The sequence below is a fragment of the Macaca thibetana genome, chromosome 8, assembly GCF_024542745.1.
Source record: "Macaca thibetana thibetana isolate TM-01 chromosome 8, ASM2454274v1, whole genome shotgun sequence".
Taxonomy (NCBI): domain Eukaryota; kingdom Metazoa; phylum Chordata; class Mammalia; order Primates; family Cercopithecidae; genus Macaca; species Macaca thibetana.
Window position 1 is genome coordinate 16,961,253 of NC_065585.1, and position 12,728 is coordinate 16,973,980.

Below are 12,728 nucleotides of genomic sequence, written 5' to 3' on the forward strand. Positions count from 1 at the left end.
GAGGCTACCAAAAGAGAATCTCCCATGGGAATAGGTTACAGGGCAAAAGGTGTAGAACTTGGGAACCTAGTAATGACTGGGAGTTAAAGAATATCTCTTCAAGGAGATGGCACTAGAGGTGTGAATTGAAGGAGGAGAAAGGAATGTATTCGTCTCCTGGGGCTGCCATGACAGAATATTATACATTGGGGGGCTTAAAATAACAGAAAAGTGTTTTTCCACAGCTCTGAAGACTAGCAGTCTGAAATCAAGGTGTCAGCAGGGCCGTGTTGCCTCTGAAGGCTGTGGGGAAGAGCCTTCCTTTGCCTCCTCCTGGAGTCTGGTGGTTGCCAGCGATCCTTGGTGCTCCTTGGCTTGGAGATGCATCATTCCCACCTTTACCTCCATCTTCCCAAGGCCTCCCCACTGTGTGTCTCTGTCCTCAGGACACCAGCCAGTGGATTAGGGGCCACCCTCATCCAGAGTGACCTTATCTGAACTTGACTGCGTCTGCGAAGACCCTATTTCTGTTACACATAAGGTCTCATTCACAGGTTCTGGAAGTTCAAACTTCAGCCTATCTTTCGCGAGACACAATTCAGCACGCTGCAGGAAGCAGCGCGGGCAGGGTGAGCATCTGACGAAGCCCTGAGCTCGGCAGCAGATGGAGGCTTCAGGAAGGAAGGAAGCCAGTGTGTCTGGAGCCCAGTGAGGAAAAGGGATAGTGGGTGGCAGTCAGATCATACGGACCCAGGAGATGCTGAAGAGCAACGGGGGAATTCACCAGTTTTGAACTCTGAGATAGACACACTTTTTCCAGCTCATGCTGTTTGCCTCAAAGAGGTCAGCATCCTGGCACAGAGTTGTGGCCACGCCGCCTCTTCATAGTCTGATGCACCACACCTGTGACTGGCCTGCCACTCCAGAGCACCAGAGGTGAGGCAAAAATAGCTTCTGGTGTTGACAGCTCTCTGCTCTGGGAAACCAGAGGCTAAAGGTGTCCCATTTACTGCACAGTTGCTGCCTGAGTGCATCCCGATGGGCAGCAGGGGAAACCAGAAAGGGCACTTCTCTGCAAAAAAAAAAAAAAAAAAAAAAAAAAAAAGGAAACCTTGGACATATATATGTATATCAAAAGGTTTGTGCTTAAAGTCAAGATTTGTTTTCTGTGCAGTCCGCCTTTGGTATGTCTTTGGTATAAGGGAGTCCAGTCATTTGTTTTACAAATACTTACGGAGTGCCTACCATGTCACAAATATTTTCCTTGGAAAGAGATAAGACAAAACTCCCTGCCTTCCTGAAGTTTCTATTCCAGGGGAGTAGGAGAAACTAATAAATCAACTCAAACAATTAATTGTAGGACCCAGTAGGAGACACCAAGAACAATGGAGGAAAAGAGAACCAGCAAAGAGCATAGCGAGCTTCATGGGATGTGGGGAAGTTTGAGTGTTAAATTTGGTGGCCAGGGAAGGCCTCATGGAAATGAAGATACCTGAGCAAAGACTGAGAAGGGATGAGGGAGTGGACAGACAGGCTACAGAGGAAACAGCAGGTGCAGAGAACTTGAGGCAGAATTATGGCTGGAGGGTCTGAGTTATGACAAAGGGGCCAGGATGCCAGGGTGAAATGAGATGGAAAGAAAGAGGATGTGATCAGAGACGTCACAGGGCTGCATCCCATGGGCCTCGCAGGCCATGGTGAGGCCTGTGGCTTTTACTCCAAATTAGATGGAACCCTTTGAGGGTTTTGAAGTAAATGGGCTTATGTGCTCTGGCTGCCATTTCAAAGGATCGCCCAGGCTGCTGTTTTGAGGACAGATTGAGAGGCAAAGGCAGAAGCTGGGAGACCAACCCAGGGGCTGTTGCAAAAATTCCAGGCAGGAATGATGGTGGCTTTGACCAAGAAATGAGAGGAGGTCATAGTCTGGATACATTTGACAGATGGACTGGATAGGTAGCGTGACTGCCCAAGGGATTCTTCCTGCCCACTGCATCCATGCACCGTGGTCAGCAGTGTCCCGCCGCTAGAGATGGTGCCAGAGTCAGCCCCCATCTCTCTGCCAGGAGAACTAGGCAGCCGCTTGGGCTGGCCTCCAGGTCCGTTGCCAGCGAGGGGCTACCGAACCATGCACAGGTAGCCAAGAGTACAATCCCACATGAGACCCCAGATTTGTTACCACCCAAGGGGTTATTCCTGCCCACTGCATAAAGAAAGACCATAGCATTATAGTAGAGAAAGAATTTAATAGACACGAGGCCAGCCACGCCACATGGGAGATGGAGTTCGTACTCATATCATCTTGTTCAAAGCTCATAGGTTAGGGATTTTTCAAAGGCAGTTTGGGGGAAGGGGTGGGGGTGGACAGGTAACAGGTGCTTGCTGCTGATTGGTTGGGGCAGAGAGGAAATGGTAATGGGTTGAAGCTGTCCTCCTGTGGGGATGAATTGCTTCTGGGTGGAGCCATCAGGTCCAGGTGGAGCCACGGGTGTCAAATATGCAAAAAACCTGGAAAGATATCGCAAAAGGCCAATCTATAATAGTAGTGTTGTATTGGGAAAGTTGCATATCTTATAACCACCGGAATAATGTCTGCACCTTAGTAGGATTCAGGCTCTTCTCCCCACACCCTGATGGTCCCCTATTAGCTTTACAAAAGTGGTTGAGTTTTGGGCAAGGCCTATTATCATTTAAACCGTAGCCTAAATATCTTCTAAAGTTAGCTTGACCCAATAGCCCAGGAATAATTAAGGGAAAGGCAAGATGGAGGTTGGGTTAGCTCAGCTTGCTGTTATAATTTTCTCACTGATATACCTTTTGAAAATTTTTTGCAAATAATTTTCTCACTGATATACTTTTTGCAAAGGTGGTTTCAATAGGATGGATGAGAGAGGGGATGACCAACTGAAGTTCCTCATCTAAGCCAAAGCCTTCCCGATCTCAAGGGCTTCGTCAGAACGTCTTTTCCATCCTCCCTGCAGCAGGCTTCTTTAGGTCTGGGCTTGACTGTCACCTCCCCAGAGAGGGCTTTGCTGGACCCCAGTTCAAGTGTGGTCCCCTGTAATTCTCATTCCCGTCCATGTGGATGTTGTACTTAAACACAAGTTAGTGGCCTGCTTAGGTTTTGTCTGTTGGCTTGATTTGGGTCTGTGCCCCCAACTGGATGCATCAAGCTCCATGAGAGCAGAGACCTGGTTTCTCTTGTGCAGTGCCACATCCCCAGAACCAAGCTCAGGGCCACTCAGAGGAGGTGCCCACATGATATTTAAATGAGTGCATATTTACATGAGTATATAAAATATCTAACAAGGCATTTGTTTCAGCAAGGAGGGAAGGAAGGGAGGGAGGAATGGAGGGAGCGAGGAAGGAAGGCTGGAAGAAGGAAGGAAGGAAGGGAGGGAGGGAGAGAGGGAGGGAGGGAGGGAGGGAAGCAGAAATTTATGGAATTTGCAAACTCAGCATTTAAACCCAGTTTTGCTTACCCAAATCTCACTCACTTTCTACTTCCCTCCTGCACCCCACACAGCCATCAATCAATGAACAAACCCACCCTGAGGCTGGCTGGGGAAACTGAGTCCTTAAAATGCTTACAATGTAACTGAGGATGCTAAACTAAGATATACATAACACAACAGTGACCATGATAAAAAAAAAAAAATTCATTAGCAAATTTCGTTGTAGAAGACGATTTGATTATAAGGAAAAATGTTTATGACACAGTTTTAAAAGAACGTTTTAGAAAACAGCATGTAAAATATAATCTCCTTCCTAAAAATATATATGTACATAGGAAATGTACTGGAAGATTTTACATCAAAATGTGAGCTGGGTGTATTTGACTGGGGTGATTGCTTGTATTAATTTGGCTAGTTTGTTTATTTAAATTTTCTGTTGTGATTCGGTATCACTCTTGGAGCAATACAAAAGTAATTAAAATTATATTTCTGCATACATATAAGTCTACAGTGAGCTGCAAGGTCAGCAGCGATTCCCATAGAAGGGGCAGGCCAGTGGTCAGGCAAGGCTTCCAGAAGGAGGGAAGGCGTGGACAGAGGCGGAGCACGCAGGTGAGAGGACATTTCCTGCTGCCGTTTTCCCAGTGACGCTGGGTGGTGGCCCCAGACTCCTCTCGGGTGTTCTGCCTCTTCAAGCCTCTGAGGGAGAAATGCAACTTGTTGGCTGGGTCCCTGAGAGGACCCTCCTGCCTGGCTTTGACCTAGAGGTCTCTTGGCCTCCACTGCCTTCATTCCAAAACACCCCTGAAAGCATCCCTCCTCGGAAGACCCAGGAGAAGCTCACCATTCCATATCAGCCAGGGATGTGTGAAAACGTGACCCGCATGTCGCCATATGCAATGACGCGGAGAACAGGAGTCACAGTGAGAGGGCCGGGTGGGAGACCCACTCTCCACTGCTTAGCTAGGCGACCCCAGGGGAGTCACTTCATCTGGGAGCATTAGTTGTTTGTAAAATGGGGTAATGAACCTCTCACAGGACTGCAGTAACGGCAAAGGAAGATAACTTTCGTGAAATTAATGGGAAAAGGCCAGAAAAGCTGCTTTCTAGACGGTAACTCACACACAAATGTTAGCAAACAATGATCCATGGAAATTCAGTGCAGGACTCACTCTTGCTGGTAACAGTGAAGGAGAGCACAAAAGTCCCTGTCCACAGGGGCCAGGATCCCTGGGGGTCCCGAGGCCTGGGCAGAAGGCACTAGGGATGCGCCCAGCAGGGCCTTAGTTACTGCCAGCTTGCTCAGCATGGAGGAAACCTCTGCAGAGGAGGGGTGGACTGATGAAGGGAAGCAGCAGAAGACAATTTCACACCGAGTGCTTACAAAGTGCTGGGAACCGTATTATCTCTAATATAAGACCCTGCCAGGTAGTTATCATCTTCATCATTTTAAAAATGAGTAAAGTGAGGCACAGAGTGTTATGCAACCTGTGCAAGGTCACACAGCCAGAACATGGCCTCTGTACCTTCATTCTATGCACACTAATCTCCATCCCCAGGGCCGAGGGGCTGCAACCGGATGGTTAGGTTTAGTCTTAGCCCTGATGGTGAGGTGGGGAGGGGACAACGGTGACTTGAAAAGCTCTCTGTTCCCCTTGGCAGCTGTCTTTCCATTCTCACCCCCTCATGCCTCCCTCTACCAGGCCTGTTGATCACAGAGGCACCATCCCATCTGCTTAGCCTAGAAGTTCAGAATCTCCCGTGGTTTCTGAAGCCTCCAACACTATTCTTTGTGACACTCTAAATACAGCAGCTTCTCCTCCTGGGGATGACAGAGGGTCAGTCAGAGCCCTGGGCCTCTGCTCCCAATCCCTGAGCCCAACCCTGTTCCCAAGGCTGCACACTACAAATCCAGCCCCTTATTGGAAGGACATGGTGGGAAGAGGGGAAGGCAGAGAGGATAGGGGATACAGGAATTGCTCCTAGGAAGGGAGGTCCTGAGGTCCAGAGAGGGGAACAACTTCAGGCCTGGCTCATGGAGACGTGTCCAGCCTTAGAGGGAGCAGGATCAAGCAGAGTTCCAGGTGCCGGGTGGGGCAGAAAAGGAGGGTGGTCCCAGAGCCCCGTCTAAGTCCCTGCAGGAAATCTCTGAGGAGGAGCTGGCTGGGGGAGGCTGGGGTGCAAAATGCCTGTCCACTGGCTGTGGGGCAGGATAGGGCGGAAACTAAGAGGGGAGTTCTTGTCTGAAGCTCGTCCCTACGCTGATGGCCCAGAGTGCAGCTAGGAGGTATGGACTCTGAAGCTAGACTGCCTGGGTTGGAACCCTGGCTCTGTTACTTAATAGATTCTCAGGTAAATGAGTTAAGCCTCTCTGTGCCTTAGTTTCTCCATGTTTACAAGGAATGATAATCTCACCTGCCTCAGTGTTGATAAGAGAAAGGAGATGAGTGTGTATGGTTGAAATTTTCACAGGGAGCCCGGGGTGCGGTCGGCACTGCCCAGTCCAGTGACCGGCACACATTTTCTGTAAAGGACCAGAGGGTCAATATTTTAGGCTTTGCTAGCCAGATGGTCTCTGTTAAATATTCTTTTTGTATTCTTCAACCCTTTAGAGAGACGTAAAAATTGTTCTTAACTCAGAGTTCTTACAAGCACAGAACACTGACCAGATTTAGCCCAAAGGCTGTAGTGTTTCTTTGTTTGTTTGTTTGTTTGTTTTAAGAGGGAGTCTCACTCTGTTGCCCAGGCTGGAGTTCAGTGGTGTGATCTCAGCTCCCTGCAGCCTCCACCTCCTAGGTTCAAGCGATTCTCTTGCCTCAGTCTTCCAAGTAGGTGGGATTACAGGTGTGCGCTACCATGTCTGGCGAATTTTTGTATTTTTAGTACAGACGGGGTTTCGCCATGTTGGCCAGGCTGGTCTCGAACTTCCTACCTCAAGTGATCCACCCGCCTCGGCCTCCTAAAGTTCTGGGATTACAGGCATGAGCCACCATGCCTGGCAAAGGCTACAGTTTAAGGGCCCCTAATCTAGACTAACGGTGACCCTAGAGTTGCAGGTGTGGTTAGGGGCAGGCATGTTGGCTGGCTTCAGTTGGAAGCAGTTTCTAGGCCAGCCTGGTGAGGCAGAGGAAACATGGCAAGACTGGGGGCCTGCGTGGGGTGGAGCACAGCCTGCTGTGAGCTCTCGTGCTGAGCCCTGGACCCACCTGCTGCCATCATTCCCATCGAAGTTTAAGAAGCACCTGAGGCTGGAGCCTCTGAGGACAATGATAATGGACAGTGTGCCATTCCGAAGGGATGACCCCCCACACATCCTCTCATAAACATTTACAAGTTGTTTACTATATGCTAAGCACTGGCCTAAGCCATGAACAAGGCAAAGGGGCCCGGGCTCGACCCTTGGAGGTCTCAGCTGGCAGGTTGCACCTTTGACAGCCCCAAGTTGGGTCTTCATCCTGAGTCTCGAGATGCACTAGCCTCAGTGAATTCCTCAGCCTCCAAGGGTTCCTGGGGTGATCCTCTTGGTGGGGCTTGCGAATCTGGAGCCCATTATTCTGTCCTTCTGGAGAGAAAGAGAAAAAGAAAAAAAGATCCACTGACTATAAAATGGCAGCAGGATGGTGGCCCACCCACCTTGCTCAGCTGGTACAGGGGACAGGGCACCCTTCTAATGAGGACCTTAGAGCATCTGACACATGTTCACTCATTCCAGAAAGCTCTCCTTCACCGCTCTAGACACCAGGGTCTCGAGAGGCTCCTAACTGTGGGCCCTGTCCATCAAAGAGATTGACAACATATAGTGAATGTTGCCATTTTACAGATTGGAAAACTGAGTTTGAATAAAGCTAACTAAGGTGTCTAAGATCATGCCATTCACCATGATGGAAAAGTAAATCAGAATCTTATGTACCCTGTGCCCCACAAACACAGTGGACTCCTTCCTGTACCCCACCAGCATTCTATTCTATAATATTACAAAGCACAGTTGCACCTGGTTGGTTTTCTTTTTTATCTTAACTCATGTCCTCTGTGCCCTGAGCCTACTTGTTGCAGGACTCATGGTTAATCCCTAATGCATATACCAGCAATTGACAGGTGGGTTGAGTTTCTTTTTACATAGAAATGAAAGTAACACCATCTTACATATGAGATCTGGAGGGCACAAAGAAGCCAGTTCTGACCATGCCGAAAGAGTGTGGTGGAATTGGAATGGAAAAGAAAAGCCTCCATAAATATCTTAGAAAGAGCATCAAGAATGCGTACCTCAAGCTGGTTCCTTGTTTTCACCTGTGACTGACCGCAACACTAACAAACAAGGGAAAATGAAATCCGTGATCATCCTCAAACAGGGTCACCCTGACATTCAGAGCAGAAACCACAAAGTTTTGCTGTAAAGAGCCAGACAGTATATATTTTAGGCTCGGCAGGGCACAGGTCTGCCTCACGATTCCACTCCCCCACTACAGCAGGAAAGCAGCCACAGACAATATGTAAAGAAATGGACATTGCTATGTTCCAATACAACTTTATTTACAAAAACAGGCTGTGGGCCATAGTGTGCCAATTCCTGGTCGAGTACAGACAATGGCAATGTGACCACTTAATGAGATTCTATCGTGTGCCAGGAACTCTACATCTTTTAATCTCCTTTCTAAGGCAGGTATTTGCTGAGTGCTCACTCCAGGCCAGGCACTGTTCTAGAAGCTGGGCTTCAGTACAGAAAAAGACAAAACCCTGCTCCCTCAAGCTTACATGGTGGAGAACCCTGCCAACACCCCACCCCCACCCCAGGAAAAAGCATCACCTCCACTTTTCAGAAAAAGAAAAAGGTACGAATCCTAGAACTTGTGAGGGGCACAGCTGGGATTCCAGCCCAGATTCCAAATCTCGGTTCTTTTCAGGGTGCCATACCATCTCTCAAAGCAGAATCAGGACCCTCAATTTCAGCCCAGAGGCTGCATCTCATTTTCAGCCAAGCTAAACTGCAGCTGCAATCTTTTACGCAACAGCAACCCAAGTTTTAATGCCCAAAGCAAGAAAAGATGCAGTGGAAGCTGTCAAGCCACAGATAAAACTAATAAAAGCGCTCTCGGGGGCAGGCCATGCAGGGCTCGCCCCATCCACGTCTGGAACCAAGAGATGCAAAAGACGCAATGGATTTAAACTCTGCCTGTCCACCAACAGTCCCATAGACTGAGAGGTCTGGGGGAGGCTCTGGAGCAGGAAGGTGGAGCTGACAAACACAGCTCTGCTGTTTTGAGGCTGGGTATGGGCATGGCAGTGGTTCAGAGTCTCCCTGCTATCCTTTTTCTTATGGTTTTACATGGCTTGGACCCCAAAATAAAAGAACGCTCTGTGAAAGGGAATGAAGACAAGGAGGAACACAGAGTAGAAGAAAAAACCTTTCTTGAGTGCCCACTAGATATCAAGCATGTTAACATTTTACCCACACACGATGGGCAGGTATTCGTCATTGCTCCTGTTTCATAGACCAAGGATCAGCACAAAATGTTTTTGTAATGGGCCAAGTAGTAAATATTTTGGTTTTGTGGGCCATCCTATCTCTGTTGAAACTACTCAACTGTGCCATCATTGAGTGAAAGCTCTGCACACACCAACTATAGCTTGTGTAGATAATACATAAATGAATGAGCATAGTTGTGTGCCAATAAAACTTTATTTATAAATGCTAATGTTAGATTTTCCTATAATTTTCATGCTATAAAATTATACTTCCTGTGATTTTTTAATTTAAACATGTAAAAATGTAAATGTTTCTATTTGCATTTAATTTACATTTACATTGAAAAATGTAACATTTTCTATGTAAAAATCATTTTAAAATGTAGCAACCATCTAAGGATGGTTAGTGTGCAAACTGTACAAAAACAGGCAGTAGACTGCATTTAACTTGTGGATCATAGTTTGCTGACTCCTGTTCTAGAAGAATTCACAGCTGTCATTTAGGTGACCTGGCAACCTGATGCAGAGTCTGGGTTTGCAGGTGCATATGCCATGCTGCTGATGTGGCATTAGGAGGGGTGGTGAGGGCTATAGCAAAAACCTATCCATTTTGACAACTTCAAGTAGAACAGTAAAGGCCTTTATCCATTCAATCATTCAATCATTTATTCATTGGTTCCTCAAAATGTGCAGAGCTGGCAGGGCGCAGTGGCTCACACCTGTAATCCCAGCACTTTGGGAGGCCAAGGCGGGCAGATCACCTGAGGTCAGAAGTTTGAGACCACCTTGGCCAACATGGTGAAATCCCGTGCCTACTAAAAATACAAAAATTAACTGGGCATGGTGGTGTGCGACTGTAATCCCAGTTACTTAGGAGGCTGAGGCAGGAGAATCGCTTGAACCTGGGAGGCAGAGGTTGCAGTGAGCCGAGATGACGCCGTGGCACTCCAGCCTGGGTGACAGGGCTAGACTCTGTCTCAAAAAAAGAAAAAAATGTGCAGAGCCCTGAGGCAGGTGATATTCATGCCAAAGGCCTCCTTCAAGCCTTACAACAACTCTTTTTTTTTGAGTTGAAGTCTCGCTCTTGTCCCACAGGCTGGAGTTCAATGGCGCGATCTCAGCTCACTGCAACCTCCGCCTGCTGGATTCAAGCGATTCTCCTGTCTCAGCCTCTGGAGTAGCTGAGACTACAGGCACCTGCCACCATATCTGGCTAATTTTTGTATTTTTAGTAGAGATGGGGTTTCATCATGTTGGCCAGGCTGGTCTTGAACTCCTGACCTCAGGTGATCCACCCGCCTTGGCCTCCTAAAGGTCTGGGATTACAGGCGTGAGCCACTGTGCCCGGCCAAGCCTTACAGAAACTCTTAAGAGGGCTGGTTATTTACAATGCTTATCCCCATTTTACTGATGGGAGAACAGAAGTGTGGAGAGAAGCCCAAGCTCTTTCCATGATCCAAGCTGCTTAGTCATTGTGAGGGTAGACTCTTTTCTTTAAGGAACATGGCAGCAAATAACCAAAATAGAAAAAAAGAAAAGAAAAGAAAAGAAAAGATCAAAAAAGAAAGAGAGATCTTAAAGTTGCATACAAGTATTATTCCAGATGTGGCAGTTGAAAAAGCTTGGTGGAAGAGGCATCTGGGCAGGATAGGAGAGGGCAGAATTTCAGCCACAGGAGGTGGGGGCACCACGGGCAGCAAGAAACAGAAAGAACAGAAAAAATAAAGCCCCAGAGAGCAGGAGGGAAGACTGAGTAGATGGCAGATCTCTTGGCTGTGCAAAAGTTATTAGGTTGCTGCAAAAGTAATTGCGATCTGCAACCTAATAGTATGGACACTGGGAGGTGGGCTGGATCAGTCAGAGGAAGGCCTGAGGCCCCTGCCCAGGGAAGGGGAAGGGAAGAGCTTCAGGGAGCTGGAGACACCTGGGCCATCTGTCTGATATGACAATTAAGCAAAGGTTGGTGTGTTGGTAGTACAAGACTAGAGAGTTTCAGAAGGTGCTGGAAGGGGAGATGGAAAAGGAGACAGAGAAAAATAAATGAGACACGGCAGGGGGACTTGCTGACAGCTGGAAATTCTGAGCTTAAGGGTTCTTTGCAGCTTCCCAGCCCCTGCACTGGGAGGGTCAGCTGGGTCCGCCCGGTGGGATGGAGGGGTAGGTGTCACCACCAGGCCCAAAGATTGCATACGGCCCAGGGGACAAGGGGAGAGCTCAGTCCAGTTGTTGACCTGGTGGGCTTCGGCTTTCTCAAACTCCTCTCATATTCCCACCCTCACAACCTTATGAGGACAGCTTTCAGCAACCCCACAGGACAACGGGGACACTGAGACCCACAGGCCACAAAGCCTGGAATGGAGACATACCCTGAGTTTTCCTATGACTGCTAATGATGCCAGCTGGCACCTGTGGGTGCCAGGCACTGGGCTAAGCTTTTACCATCCTCACAACTTTACAAAAATGTATTACTTATTATAAATGTATGTATATATAAATGAAATACTGTATATTATCCTGATATATAACTTTAAAGGTAGAGCAGTTGTTCTGTCCCACACTGAGTATGCAGCCAGGATTGAACCCAGCTGTTTTCTTTGTCACCTTACCGCCCTTTCATGTATCCCTCTAGAGTCTAAGCAGCACCTCTGGAGAACAGAGAGTTATCAAGAATGAAGAAGAAGGGAGAAGCAGCTGTCTTGGGGACACCGGAGCCCCATTATGTCCCCAGATGAGAATGTAAAGGACATGTTGGGGGAGGGGCAGGTGAGCCAGGGTGCTGTGTGATGCAGGCACTGGAGGATGATTCTGAATAAAGGTCAGGCTTCTCCAGCGTGAGAAAGCCAGCTGGAGAGGAGTGATTCCCTCACCCACAGCAGCACAGGCTTAGCCAACAGCCAGGACCAGTGCCGGACTTGGCCAAGAGTGCAGGTTGTGTAATCATCTCAGCCCTGCCGGTCACTGCAGAGCACCGGGGCAACCTTGGGACAGGAAAAACAAACTCATGAATGCCTGCCAGGCCGGGACAATCTGAGGAGTAAACAGAGGAGTGATCGCGCCCCAGGGACCTAACACTCCTCCCTGTCCTGCTGGGCTAATAATCATCACAGTAACTAACATTTAAGGAGCACTCACATGCCAGGCACGTGTGCTCAGAGCTTTAGACACATTCTCCCTTTAATCCTCCAGGAAAGTCCATGGGAAAGGTGAAAAAATTATTCCCATTTTACAGAGGAGGATCAGGAACTGACCTGGGATCACCGAGCTATTTAAATAGAGGAGCTGGAATAGAAACCCGGCAACCTGACCCCACAAGCTGCACCCACGACCTCCATGACACAGGGAGGCCGCTGGGCATGTGGCAATAGAAAAAAACATATATATATATATATATATATATATATATATATATATATATATATATATATATATATATATATATTTAGGAGCCTAGATTAAGTGGAATCAGATCTTAGCTCCACTGCTGCTCGCTGGATGATCTTGGATTAACTATGCTTAGCAACTGTTGTCTCAGTGGTATGGTGGGGACCCCAGGTCCTAGGGTGGTAATGAGCATGGAGGGTGACATTAATGAGCAAAGTGTCTGCCAGTAGTTCCTTCATAACTGGTGTCTGATCTCACGGGAGCCACAGACCCTGCTATCTCCCAGAATATGACACGGGTCCTCCCTGAACCTCTGACTTCTCCTCAGCCCCCTATCCTCCTGGGCTGCACTCTCTGTTTGGTGAACTCCCAAAGAGGATTCCAAAGCCTAACAAGAGACCGATGGCTCCGTAAGAAACACATTCTCTGATGACTCAGCCCCCCATCAAAGTC

General features: G+C 48.0%; 1 long non-coding RNA gene across 13 annotated transcripts in view; it reads right to left on the reverse strand.

Moving 5' to 3' along the window:
• Positions 1 to 2,205: 2,205 nt before the first annotated feature.
• The window catches only part of LOC126961609 (uncharacterized), a 205,926-nt gene continuing 195,403 nt past the window's right edge, over positions 2,206 to 12,728 (reverse strand). For 8 of the 13 annotated variants that reach the window (XR_007728354.1, XR_007728349.1, XR_007728352.1 and 5 more), the window contains 3 exons: positions 6,858 to 6,993; positions 5,847 to 5,955; positions 3,656 to 4,130 (listed from right to left, as the gene is read on the reverse strand). This is a non-coding gene — a long non-coding RNA (uncharacterized LOC126961609). Of the gene's footprint in view, positions 2,485 to 3,635; positions 4,131 to 5,846; positions 5,956 to 6,857; positions 6,994 to 12,728 lie in introns of those variants that run through there. The other 5 variants (XR_007728355.1, XR_007728359.1, XR_007728357.1 and 2 more) reach the window with 5 other exon arrangements.